We start from the raw sequence: 14,208 nt of genomic DNA on the forward strand, positions 1-14,208 counted from the left end.
GATTGTGGTGGTGAAGCCATGGCTATGTGATTATACCATTGATATTGCTTTGGTTGGATCATATGATGTGTGAATAAAACTCCTCAAAAATGAATAGAGAGATATAAGTTCTAGAGAAAATGTGGAGAGATCATGATATAACTAGCCAATGGTACAGCCTGATATTCTCTCAATATGTACTAGTCAATGGTACAGTCTCTCTGAAGGGCAGTGTGGTGGCTTCACAGGAGGCTAGGGGTTGAGTTTCCATATGGTCCCACAACCTCATAGTTAGTTGTATTCTTGGAGGAACTGAGAGCAGGGACATGAATGGATATTTACACACTGGTGCTTATGGTGGCAGTGTTCATGATTTGTAATGAATGGAGGTGGCCTAAGGGTACATCAACTGAGGAATGGAGAGGACAACTGTACTGTGTGCATACAGGGGGCTATTGAGTGGCTGCAAGAAGGAATGAAGTTGTGAGTCAGGCAACTAAGTGAGTTAAACTTGAGGACAGTATGTTGAGTAAAATAAACCAGAAATGAAAAATATATATATTATTATGCCTCATTGATATGGACTAACTATAATGTACAAAATTTGAGAATTGAATTTGAGAGCATACGTTATCATGTGAAGGCCTATTTTAAAGGTTCCTAGATTGTAAGCTCTTAGACCAGTCACATCTATTTCAGAGTGTTAATTGTTATTTTTAAATTCTGAGATGCTGAGCTGTTTGTGCATAACCTAGTCATTCCCAGGAACTTCGGGTAACTGTGTGACACTTGAGACTCAGAACTTGAGTTCTGCAGCTATGAAAGTCAGAATTACCCCATACAGTAACTATTTAAAATGCTGAAAATGTGATCAGACTTCAATTAGAGATATGAATGAAACTGATCTGGTTAGAACTTCAGTATATCAGACTAAAGGGTAAAGGATGACATTGAATGTCTATTAAAACTTCAACTTCTGTGTGAGACCAAAGGAGGAGATGTTTGTTTCAAAGTTTATATTTTTGGTAGCACACTATCTAATTTAACTTGTATGGTCAACTTATTTAAACACCATAATTACATGGAACCTTGGATAGGGAGTGAGATCTTGTTGGTTTGTACAAGTTGGTTTGATGCCACAGCACATCCCAGAGTAATCTAGGCAGAAGATTTAAAAGTGCTTGCTAAGTCCCCTTGAGGGACTTGGGAAAAAGTTGGACACATTAAACTTTCCCACCTGGGGAAGACCTGCTAGTCTCTCAAGCATAGGGGACTACCAATTTTATGGGCCAGGTCCTCAATCTTGGGGCTTGCCTTTATGAACTTCCTCATGAAAAAAATAAACTAAGCCTAGTTATGATTATGTGTAAGGGTCACCCTCAAAGAACCTCTTTTGTTCCTCAGATGTGGCCTTTATTTCTAAGTCAACTCCTTAGGTGAACCCACTTCCCTCCTTTCAACATGAGACATGATTCCCAGGAGTATAAATCACCCTGGCAAAGTATGACATGGCTCCTGGGAATGAGACTGGCTCTGTAAATATGGAAGTGAGAAAGCCTTCTTGACCAAAAGGCGGAAGAGAAATGAAACAAAATAAAGCTTCAATGGCTGAAAGATTTCAAATAGAGTTGAGAAGTCATTCTGGAGGTTATTCTTATGCAGTATATAGATATCCTTCTTCAGTTGTTTGTGCATTGGAGTAGCTAGAGGGAAATACCTGAAACTGTTGAATTGTAATCCAGTAGCCTTGATTCTTACAGATAACTAAATAATTATACAGCTTTTAAGGTGTGTCTCTGTGGTTGTGAAAACCTTGTGAATGACTCTCTCTTTATCCATATGGACTGATGAGTAAGGAAAAAAAGACAAAAAATAAATAAACAATTGGGGGTGGAGGGTATGGCATGTTTTGGGTGTTCTTTTTTACTTTTATTTTTATTCTTATTTTAATCTTTTTTTGAATAATGAAAATGTTCAAACATAGATGGTAATGATGAATGCACAGCTATATGATGATATTGTGAACCACTGACTGTACACTTTGGATGATCATATGGTATGTGAATACATAATACATCTCAATTTAAAAAAAGGAATGAGATCAAACAATATTTGTCATATTGTGTCTGGCTCATTTCACTAATGTAATGTCTCCAAGATTCATCCATGTTGTCACATGAATCAGAATTTCATTCCTTTTTAATGATGAATAATATTCCATTGTGTGTAAACTACTTGTGTTTATCCATTCATCAGTTGGTGGACACTTGGGTTGCTTCCATCTTTTGGAAATTGTGAATAATGCCTTTATGAACAACAGTGTGCAAATATCTGTTTGAGTACCGGCTTTCTGTTTGTTTGGTATGTATTTAGTAGAGGGATTGACAGGTCATATGGTAATTCTATATTTAGTTTTCTGAGGAACTGCCAAACTTTATTCCATTGTGACCAAACCATTTTACTTTCCCATCACTAGTGAATGAGTTTTCCTATTCCTCCACTTCCTCTTCACTACTTGTAATTTTCTGTTTTATTTTTCATAGTAGATATTCTAGTGGGTATAAAGTTGTATCTCATGGTGGATTTTATTTGTATTTCCCTAATGGCTAATAATGTTGAGCATCTTTTCATGTGCTTTAGGCCATTAGTATGTCTTCTTTAGAGAGATGTCTATTTGACTCTTTTGCCCATTTTTAAAATATTTTATTGTCAAATATAACATATATACAAAACAGCAATAAATTTCAAAGTACATTTGTAACAGTGTTACAAAGCTATAGAGCAGATTTCAGAGTTTGGTATGAGTTGCAATTTCCCAATATTAGGTTTTTCTTTATAGCAGCTCTAAGACACTGGAGATATATATATATTGACATAATGATTCAGCAGTCATACCCATTTGTTAAGTCCTTTCTTCTCTGTTATAAGCCCTCCTTCTACTTTGATCTTTCTCCCAATCTTTAGGAGTATTTGGATTATGTCCATTCTAATTTTTCATGCTGGAAAGGGCTGTTGCTGATATGGGAGGGGGGATGGAACTAGTTGATATTCTGGAGAGGCTGGTCCCTCTTGGTTTCAGGACTTATCTGGCCTAAGAACCCATCTGGAGGTTGTAGGTTTCTGGAAAGTAAATCATAGAGCATGAAACTTTTATAAAATCTCAGATACAGCTCTAGGTGTTCTTCAGGGTTGCTAGAATGGTTTTGGTTGAGGTTCAGCAAACCATGATAAATAGCAACATCTAACTGAAGCTTGCATAACAGTAGCATCCAGAATAGCCTCTTGAATCTATTTGAGGTCTCTCAGCCACTGATACCTTATTTTCTTACAATTCTTTCCCCCCATTTGGTCAGGTAGGCATTGTCAATTCCACGGTGCCAGGACCAGGCTCATCTCTAATATTCATATCCCACGTTACCAGGTTTTTGCCCATTTTTATACTGAGTTGACTTTTTATTGTTGCATTGTAGGATCTTTTAATATATTCTGAATATAAACCCTTATTGGATATGTGGTTGCCAAATATTTTCTCCTATTGATTAGGTTGTTTTTCATTTTCATGATAAAGTCCTTTGATGTCCAAAAGTTTTTTTATGTATTTTCACACATATACAGTCCATCCATAGCATACAATCAATGGCTCACAATATCATCATATAGTAGTATATTCATCACTATAATCATTTTTAGAAAATTTTCATCACTCCAGAAAAAGATAAAAGAAAAAACTCATACATCCTATACCCCTTAACCCTCTCTCTCATTTACCACTAGCATTTCAATTTACCCTATTCTTACCCTTTATCCCCCCATTATTTATTTATTTATTTTTATCCTTATTTTTTTACTCATCTGTCCTTACTTTAGATAAAAGCAGCATCAGACACAAGGTTTTCACAATCACACAGTAATACTGTAAAAACCATATAGTTATAAAATCTTCTTCAGGAATCATGGGTACTGGAATATAGTTCAAGCATTTCAGATACTTCCCTCTAGCCACTCCAATACACCATAAACTAAAAAGGGATGTCTATACATGCATAAGAATAATCTCTAGGATAACCTCTGGATTCTGAAATCTCTCAGCTCTGAAGCTATTTCGTCTGAATTTTATCTTCCCCCTTTTGGTCAAGAAGGCTTTCTCAATCCCATGATGCCAGGTCCCAGCTCATGTTGGGAGCTATGTCCCACATTGCCAGAGAGATCCACACCCTGGTAGTCATGTCCCATGGGAGTTATGTCCCACATTGCCAGAGAGATCCACACCCTGGTAGTCATGTCCCATGTAGGGGGGAAGGCAGTGAGATCACCTGCCAAGTTGGCTTAGAGAAAGAGGCTACATCTGAGCAACAAAAGAGGTTCTCTGGCAGTAATCCTTAAGCATAATTATAAGTAGACTTCGTTTCTCCTTTGCAGGAATAAATTTCATAAAGGCAAACCCCAAGATTGAGAACTCAGCCTTTTGATTTGGTTATCCCCACTCTTTGCAAGAATATCAGGAATTCCCTAAATGGGGAAGTTTAATATTGCCACCTGTTCTAGTTTGCTACCTGCTGGAATGCAATATACCAGGAATGGAATGGCTTTTTTTTTTTTTAACTAATTAAAAAAAATTAACAAAACATTTAGAAATCATTCCATTCTACATGTACAATCAGTAATTTTTAATATCATCATATAGTTGCATATTCATCATTTCTTAGTACATTTGCATCGATTTAGAAAAAGAAATAAAAAGACAACAGAATAAGAATTAAAATGATAATAGAGAGAAAAAAAACCTATACCTCACATGCAGCTTCATTCAATGTTTTAACATAATTGCATTACAATTAGGTAGTATTGTGCTGTCCATTTCTGAGTTTTTATATCCAGTCCTGTTGCACAGTCTGTATCCCTTCAGCTCCAATTACCCCTTCTCTTTTTTTTTTTTAATTAACGGAAAAAATGAAATTAACCCAACATTTAGAAATCATACCATTCTACATATGCAATCAGTAATTCTTAACATCATCACATAGATGCATGATCATCGTTTCTTAGTACATTTGCATCGGTTTAGAAGAACTAGAAAAACAACCGAAAAAGATATAGAATGTTAATATAGAGAAAAAAATAAAAGTAATAATAGTAAAAACAAAACAAAACAAAAACCTATAGCTCAGATGCAGCTTCATTCAGTGTTTTAACATGATTACTTTACAATTAGATATTATTGTGCTGTCCATTTTTGAGTTTTTGTATCTAGTCCTGTTGCACAGTCTGTATCCCTTCAGCTCCAATTACCCATCATCTTACCCTGTTTCTACCTCCTGTTGGACTCTGTTACCAATGACATATTCCAAATTTATTCTCAAATGTCCGTTCACATCAGTGGGACCATACAGTATTTGTCCTTTAGTTTTTGGCTAGACTCACTCAGCATAATGTTCTCTAGGTCCATCCATGTTATTACATGCTTTATAAGTTTATCCTGTCTTAAAGCTGCATAATATTCCATCATATGTATATACCACAGTTTGTTTAGCCACTCTTCTGTTGATGGAGATTTTGGCTGTTTCCATGTCTTTGCAATTGTAAATAATGCTGCTATAAACATTGATGTGCAAATGTCCATTTGTGTCTTTGCCTTTAAGTCCTTTGAGTAGATTCCCAGCAATGGTATTGCTGGGTCGTATGGCAATTCTATATTCAGCTTTTTGAGGAACCGCCAAACTGCCTTCCACAGCAGTTGCACCATTTGACATTCCCACCAACAGTGGATAAGTGTGCCTCTTTCTCCGCATCCTCTCCAGCACTTGTCATTTTCTGTTTTGTTGATAATGGCCATTCTGGTGGGTGTGAGATGATATCTCATTGTGGTTTTGATTTGCATTTCTCTAATGGCCAGGGACATTGAGCATCTCTTCATGTGCCTTTTGGCCATTTGTATTTCCTCTTCTGAGAGGTGTCTGTTCAAGTCTTTTTCCCATTTTGTAATTGGGTTGGCTGTCTTTTTGTTGTTGAGTTGAACAATCTCTTTATAAATTCAGGATACTAGACCTTTATCTGATATGTCATTTCCAAATATTGTCTCCCATTGTGTAGGCTGTCTTTCTACTTTCTTGATGAAGTTCTTTGATGCACAAAAGTGTTTAATTTTGAGGAGCTCCCATTTATTTATTTCCTTCTTCAGTGTTCTTGCTTTAGGTTTAAGGTCCATAAAACCGCCTCCAGTTGTAAGATTCATAAGATATCTCCCAACATTTTCCTCTAACTGTTTTATGGTCTTAGACCTAATGTTTAGATCTTTGATCCATTTTGAGTTAACTTTTGTATAGGGTGTGAGATACGGGTCCTCTTTCATTCTTCTGCATATGGATATCCAGTTCTCTAGGCACCATTTATTGAAGAGGCTGTTCTGTCCCAGGTGAGTTGGCTTGACTGCCTTATCAAAGATCAAATGTCCATAGATGAGAGGGTCTATATCTGAGCACTCTATTCGATTCCATTGGTCAATATATCTATCTTTATGCCAATACCATGCTGTTTTGACCACTGTGGCTTCATAATATGCCTTAAAGTCAGGCAGCGCGAGACCTCCAGCTTCGTTTTTTTTCCTCAAGCTGTTTTTAGCAATTCTGGGCACCCTGCCCTTCCAGATAAATTTGCTTATTGGTTTTTCTATTTCTGAAAAATAAGTTGTTGGGATTTTGATTGGTATTGCATTGAATCTGTAGATCAATTTAGGTAGGATTGATATCTTAACTATATTTAGACTTCCAATCCATGAACACGGTATGCCCTTCTATCTATTTAGGTCTTCTGTGATTTCTTTTAGCAGTTTTTTGTAGTTTTCTTTATATAGGTTTTTTGTCTCTTTAGTTAAATTTATTCCTAGGTATTTTATTCTTTTAGTTGCAATTGTAAATGGGATTCATTTCTTGATTCCCCCCTCCGCTTGTTCATTACTAGTGTATAGAAATGCTACAGATTTTTGAATGTTGATCTTGTAACCTGCTACTTTGCTGTACTCATTTATTAGCTCTAGTAGTTTTGTTGTGGATTTTTCCGGGTTTTCGACGTATAGTATCATATCGTCTGCAAACAGTGATAGTTTTACTTCTTCCTTTCCAATTTTGATGCCTTGTATTTCTTTTTCCTGTCTAATTGCTCTGGCTAGAATCTCCAGCACAATGTTGAATAACAGTGGTGATAGTGGACATCCTTGTCTTGTTCCTGATCTTAGGGGGAAGTTTTCAATTTTTCCCCATTGAGGATGATATTAGCTGTTGGTTTTTCATATATTCCCTCTATCATTTTAAGGAAGTTCCCTTGTATTCCTATCTTTTGAGGTGTTTTCAAAGGAAAGGATGTTGAATCTTGTCAAATGCCTTCTCTGCATCAATTGAGATGATCATGTGATTTTTCTGCTTTGATTTGTTGATATGGTGTATTACATTAATTGATTTTCTTATGTTGAACCATCCTTGCATACCTGGGATGAATCCTACTTGGTCATGATGTATAATTCTTTTAATGTGTTGTTGGATATGATTTGCTAGAATTTTATTGAGGATTTTTGCATCTATATTCATTAGAGAGATTGGTCTGTAGTTTTCTTTTTTTGTAATATCTTTGCCTGGTTTTGGTATGAGGGTGATGTTGGCTTCATAGAATGAATTAGGTAGTTTTCCCTCCACTTCGATTTTTTTGAAGAATTTGAGGAGAGTTGGTACTAATTCTTTCTTGAATGTTTGGTAGAATTCACATGTGAAGCCATCTGGTCCTGGACTTTTCTTTTTAGGAAGCTTCTTAAGGACTGATTCAGTTTCTTTACTTGTGATTGGTTTGTTGAGGTCATCTATTTCTTCTTGAGTCAAAGTAGGTTGTTCATGCCTTTCTAGGAACTTGCCCATTTCATCTAAATTGTTGTATTTATTGGCGTAAAGTTGTTCATAGTATCCTGTTATTACCTCCTTTATTTCTGTGAGGTCAGTAGTTATGTCTCCTCTTCCATTTCTGATCTTATTTATTTGCATCCTCTCTCTTCTTCTTTTTGTCAATCTTGATAAGGGCCCATCAATCTTATTAATTTTCTCATAGAACCAACTTCTGGTCTTATTGATTTTCTCTATTGTTTTCATGTTTTCAATTTCATTTATTTCTGCTCTGATCTTTATTATTTCTTTCCTTTTGCTTGCTTTGGGATTAGTTTGCTGTTCTTTCTCCAGTTCTTCCAAGTGAACAGTTAATTCCTGAATTTTTGCCTTTTCTTCTTTTCTGATATAGGCATTTAGGGCAATAAATTTCCCTCTTAGCACTGCCTTTGCTGCATCCCATAGGTTTTGATCTGTTGTGTTTTCATTTTCGTTTGCCTCGAGATATTCACTAATTTCTCTTGTAATTTCTTCCTTGACCCACTCGTTGTTTAAGAGTGTGTTGTTGAGCATCCACGTATTTGTGAATTTTCTGGCACTCTGCCTATTATTGATTTCCAACTTCATTCCTTTATGATCTGAGAAAGTGTTGTGTATGATTTCAATCTTTTTAAATTTGTTAAGACTTGCTTTGTGACCCAGCATATGGTCTATCTTTGAGAATGATCCATGAGCACTTGAGAAAAAGGTGTATCTTGCTGTTGTGGGATGTAATGTCCTATAAATGTCTGTTAAGTCTAGCTCATTTATAGTAATATTCAGATTCTCTATTTCTTTATTGATCCTCTGTCTAGATGTTCTGTTCATTGATGAGAGTGGGTAATTGAAGTCTCCAACTATTATGGTATTTGTGTCTATTTCCTTTTCAGTGTTTGCAGTGTATTCCTCACGTATTTTGGGGCATTCTGGTTCAGTGCGTAAATATTTATGATTGTTATGTCTTCTTGTTTAATTGTTCCTTTTATTAGTATATAGTGTCCTTCTTTGTCTCTTTTAACTGTTTTACATTTGAAGTCTAACTTGTTGGATATTAGTATAGCCACTCCTTCTATTTTCTGGTTGTTATTTGCATGAAATATTTTTTCCCAACCTTTCACTTTCAACCTATGTTTATCTTTGGGTCTAAGATGTGTTTCCTGTAGACAGCATATAGAAGGATCCTGTTTTTTAATCCATTCTACCAGTCTATGTCTTTTGATTGGGGAATTCAGTCCATTAACATTTAGTGTTATTACTGTTTGGATAATATTTTCCTCTACCATTTTGCCTTTTGTATTATATATATCATATCTGACTTTCCTTCTTTCTACACTCTTCTCCATACCTCTCTTTTCTGTCTTTTCGTTTCTGACTCTAGTGCTCCCTTTAGTATTTCTTGCAGAGCTGGTCTCTTGGTCACAAATTCTCTCAGTGACTTTTTGTGTGAGAATGTTTTAATTTCTCCCTCATTTTTGAAGGACAATTTTGCTGGATATAGAATTCTTGGTTGGCAGTTTTTCTCTTTTAGTAATTTAAATATATCATCCCACTGTCTTCTAGCCTCCATGGTTTCTGCTGAAAAATCTACACATAGTCTTATTGGGTTTCCCTTGTATGTGATGGATTGTTTTTCTCTTGCTGCTTTCAAGATCCTCTCTTTCTCTTTGACCTCTGACATTCTAACTAGTAAGTGTCTTGGAGAACACCTATTTGGGTCTAATCTCTTTGGGGTGCGCTGCACTTCTTGGATCTGTAATTTTAGGTCTTTCATAAGAGTTGGGAAATTTTCAGTGAAAATTTCTTCCATTAGTTTTTCTCCTCCTTTTCCCTTCTCTTCTCCTTCTGGGACACCCACAACACGTATATTTGTGCGCTTCATATTGTCCTTGAGTTCCCTGATACCCTGTTCAAATTTTTCCATTCTTTTCCCAATAGTTTCTGTTTGTTTTTGGAATTCAGATGTTCCATCCTCCAAATCACTAATTCTATCTTCTGTCTCTTTGAATCTATCATTGTAGGTATCCATTGTTTTTTCCATCTTTTCTACTTTGTCCTTCACTTCCATAAGTTCTGTGATTTGTTTTTTCAGTTTTTCTATTTCTTCTTTATGTTCAGCCCATGTCTTCTTCATGTCCTCCCTCAATTTATCGATTTCGTTTTTGAAGAGGTTTTCCATTTCTGTTCGTATATTCAGCATTAGTTGTCTCAGCTCCTGTATCTCATTTGAACTACTGGTTTGTTCCTTTGACTGGGCCATATTTTCAATTTTTTGAGCATGGTCCATTATCTTCTGCTGGCATCTGCGCATTTAGACAGATTTCCCTGGGTGTTGGATCCAAAAGTTTGGAAGATTTTTCCGTGAAATCTCTGGGTTCTGTTTTTTTTCATCCTGCCCAGTAGGTGGCGCTCGTGGCACACGTTTGTCTGCGGGTCCCACCAGTAAAAGGTGCTGTGGGTCCTTTAACTTTGGAAAACTCTCGCCGTCCGGGATGTTCGCTAGCCAAAGCAGCTTGGAAGAGTGCCAGCCAGCCTGGGGTCCGAACACGGGGAGGGTCGCTGGCCGCCGCAGCCCGGGAAAGCGCCCATCTGAATTTCCTAGTCGGCCCTGGGTGCCAAGCGTGGCGGGAGGGTGCCAGCCGCAGCAGCCCACCCAGGAGTGTGCACTGTTCCCGGGGAGTCACGGGTTTGGATGGGCCCCCCCCCCCACCGTCACCGTTCTCCGTGGCCTGGGGATTTCTGATCCAATTCTCTCAGTTGGTCCAGGGGGCCGTGCGTGGTGTGGGCACCAGCTGCCGCGGTTTGAGGGGATCGCCTGTCCAATTCTCCCAGCTGGCCCAGGAAGGGGGAAGGGAGTGACTCCGGCCGCTTGCCGTCCCGCCCAGTGAAGCCCGCGCCCCTCAGCGATCTCACCAGAGCGGGTTCTCTCAGCCAGCTAGCCATTCCAGGATTGGGTACGCTGTCTTTTTTATCTCTGTCGTGGCTTTGGGAGCTGTTCTGTATTGTTTCTACTCCCCTAGTAGCTGTTCTGGAGGAGAAACTAAGATCCGCGCGTCTTACTAAGCCGCCATCTTCTCCGGAACTGGAATGGCTTTTTAAAGGGGGAATTTAATAAGTTGCTAGTTTACAGTTCTAAGGCCAAGAAAATGTCCCAATTAAAACAAGTATATAGAAATGTCCAATCAAAGGCATCCAGAGAAAGATACCTTGGTTCAAGAAAACCGATGAAGTTCAGGATTTCTCTCTCAAGTGAGAAGGCACATGGCGAACATAGTCACGTCTTCTCCCTTAGCTGGAAGGGCACTTGGTGAACCCGGCATCATCTCCTAACTTTCTCTCTTGGTTCCCTGTTTCATGAAGCTCCCCAGGAGGCATTTTACTTCTTCATCTCCAAAGGACTCTGCTTCATGGTGCTGATGGACTCTCTGCTTCGTGGTGCTGCAGCATTCTCTGCTCTCTTTGATTCTTCTTCATTCTCTAAAATATTTCCTCCTTTATAAGACTCCAGAAACTAATCAAGACCTTCCCAAATGGGTGGAGACATGTCATCACTTAATCCAGTTTAACAACCACTCTTGATTAAATCACATCTCCAAGGAGATGACCTAATTATACTCTCAAACATACAGTACTGAATAGGGATTAGAAGAAATGGTTGCTTTTATAAAATGGGATTAGGATTCATACATCCTTTCAAACCAGCACACCACCTTTCCACCCAGTCCTCCAAAGTGCATTACTCTGAGATATTTCAGGGCCAAAATGGTTCCTTCCTTGGAAGATGATTCCCAAGGATGAGTTTGGCCCTGACACTGTGGGATCAACAATACCATTCTGACCAAAAGCAGGGAAAGAAGTGTAACAAATAAGGTATCAGTGACTGAGAGAGTATTTCAAATAGAGCCAAGGAGCTACTGTGGAGGTCACTCTTATGCAAGCTTCAGTTAGACATTGCTACCTATCATAACTTGCCAAACCCCAACCAAAACCATTCCAGCCAATCCTAAAGAATATCTCAGGCAACATATAAAATTCTACAAAAGTTCCATGCACTATGGTAACTTTCCAGAAACTTACAACCTCCAGATGGGTCCCTGGACCAGATAAGTCCTGAAACCTAGAGGGACCCAGTTTCTCCAGAACATCAGCTAGTTCCATCTCCCTACCCCATATTATTGACAGCCCCTTACCACAAGAAAAAGTTAGAATGGCCATAGTCCAAAAACCCTCAAAGAATGAGATAGAAAGATCAAAAAGGATGGTGGAGTTATACAGAGAAGGTAGGGTTTAAAAAAATGAATATGATTGCTGAATCATTGTATTGCTATCTTTTTTAGCCTCCAGTATCTTAGAGCAGCTAGAAGTAAAAACCTAAAATTGTGGAACTGTAACCCATACCAAACTCTGAAATCTTTTCTACAACTAATTGTTGTGATATGCTTTGAAATTTGTTGCTTTTTTTGTATGTACATTATTTTTCACAAAAAAGAAAAAAAAAGTCGATTGTGATGATAAAAAAAAAAAGTATTCCTTCCAGCTTCCAATGTTCTGGAGAAGCTAGAAAGAAAAATCTGAGAAGATGGTAGGGTAGCCCTTGACAAACTCTGTCCTGTAACTACTTGTTGAAGAGTGTTTTGAAAACTATTGCTTTTTTTTCTTTGCTTTGTATATATATTATTACAATTTAAAAAAAGTTAAAAAATAAAAAGCTTCCTTCTTAAAGGACTCCAGTAAATGACCCACCTTTAATGGGCAGAGATACATCTCCATGGAAACCACCTAATCCAAAGTCCTACCCACAATTGGGTGGGTCACATCTCCATGGAAACAACTTAATTAAAAAGATCCCACCCAACAATATTAAAACAGGATTAAAGAACATGGCTTTTCTGCAGAACACAATAGTTTCAAACTGGCACAACTCTAATTATCTATTTCTTTTGTGGCTTGTGTTTGAGTGTAAACTCTAAAAATCATTGCCTAACATAAGATCCTGAAGACGTTTCCATATTTTTACTTTGGGAGTTTATAGTGCTTGTTTTTTTATTTAGGTCTTTGATCCATTTTGAGTTTATTTTTTATATGATATGACATAGGTTTCCTCCTTCTACATTCTTTTGCACATTGATATCCAGTTCTGTCCGTACCACTTGTTGAAGATACTATTGTTTCCCAATAAATAGACTTGGCAGCTGTTCTGATTTGAAACTGTTACTGTCACTGAAATCCCTAAGACACTGCTCCATTTTTTCTATTCTTTTCTGTATCTGTATCTGTTCTTCTGACTCTATGATTTCAATTGTACTGTCCTCTAGTCTGCTGATTCTTTCTTCTACGGGTTCAGATCTGCCGTGTATTTTTTTGCTTTTTCATATCTTTTCTATTTTATTGGGAAGTACTACCCAGATTAAAAAAAAAGGGATTGCTTTCTCTCCAAGGAGGTAATCTTCTGCTTGCGCTCAGCAGTGGAAACTAATGATGTATTGTTTGACAGTAGCGATGGGTGATGGATTAATAATTTCTGATTTTAAAGTGATAAGTAAATGTATGTGGTTCATAAGCCATGCTAAAAGTAAACCAAATACCTAAATTATAATCTTCTTTAAAAATATGAGACAATTCATGAATTTGCACAGGAGCCATGCTAATTTTCTCTGTATTATTGCAATTTTATTTTATGTGCTGCCAAAGTGAGCACAACTTTAGTTTATTTTTAATCTCCATCATTGTACCCATAATCCCCATAATCTCTGTTTATTTTTATACCTTCCAATTCTTCTTTCTTGCTCACACATTGTCTTCTTAATATCTTTTTTGCTCTACATCCACCATTATTTTATTTCTACCCATATTTTCCTTCATCTTCTTGAATTGATTTAGGAGATTTGTTTGAACTTCTCTGATTAGCTGTTCCAAATTCTGCATCTCCTCTGAAGTTTTAGTTAGTTCCCATGACTGAACCATATTTCCTGTTTCTTATTATGGCTTATAATTTTTTGCTGATGTCTAGGCATCTGATATTTTGATATGTTAAATCTGAATTTACTTCAGATTTTATTGTTGATTGGCTTTGTGTTAAAGCTCTTCTTTGATGCTTGGTCCAACTTATTCTGGATCTTTAGAGTAGCCCTTGTTTAACTGTTTAGATTTTCTCAGCTCTTCTGCACACGATTTTTGCCCTAGATATACAGTACAAATTTCCCCCAGGAGAAAGCTTCTTTCCCTCTGTTCTTTCCCTGGAAATCCTGTCTGTTCTGTTTGTTTTTTGTGCAGAATTCTCTCCCCAGCTCCTGTGACTTATTTAAATTATCTTTCTTACTCAGTGCCCCTT

General features: G+C 37.3%; 1 pseudogene; it reads right to left on the minus strand.

Moving 5' to 3' along the window:
* Positions 1 to 13,481: 13,481 nt before the first annotated feature.
* LOC143653551 (U6 spliceosomal RNA) lies at positions 13,482 to 13,575 on the minus strand (annotated as a pseudogene).
* Positions 13,576 to 14,208: the final 633 nt, after the last annotated feature.

This window comes from Tamandua tetradactyla, chromosome 1, assembly GCF_023851605.1.
Source record: "Tamandua tetradactyla isolate mTamTet1 chromosome 1, mTamTet1.pri, whole genome shotgun sequence".
Classification (NCBI taxonomy): domain Eukaryota; kingdom Metazoa; phylum Chordata; class Mammalia; order Pilosa; family Myrmecophagidae; genus Tamandua; species Tamandua tetradactyla.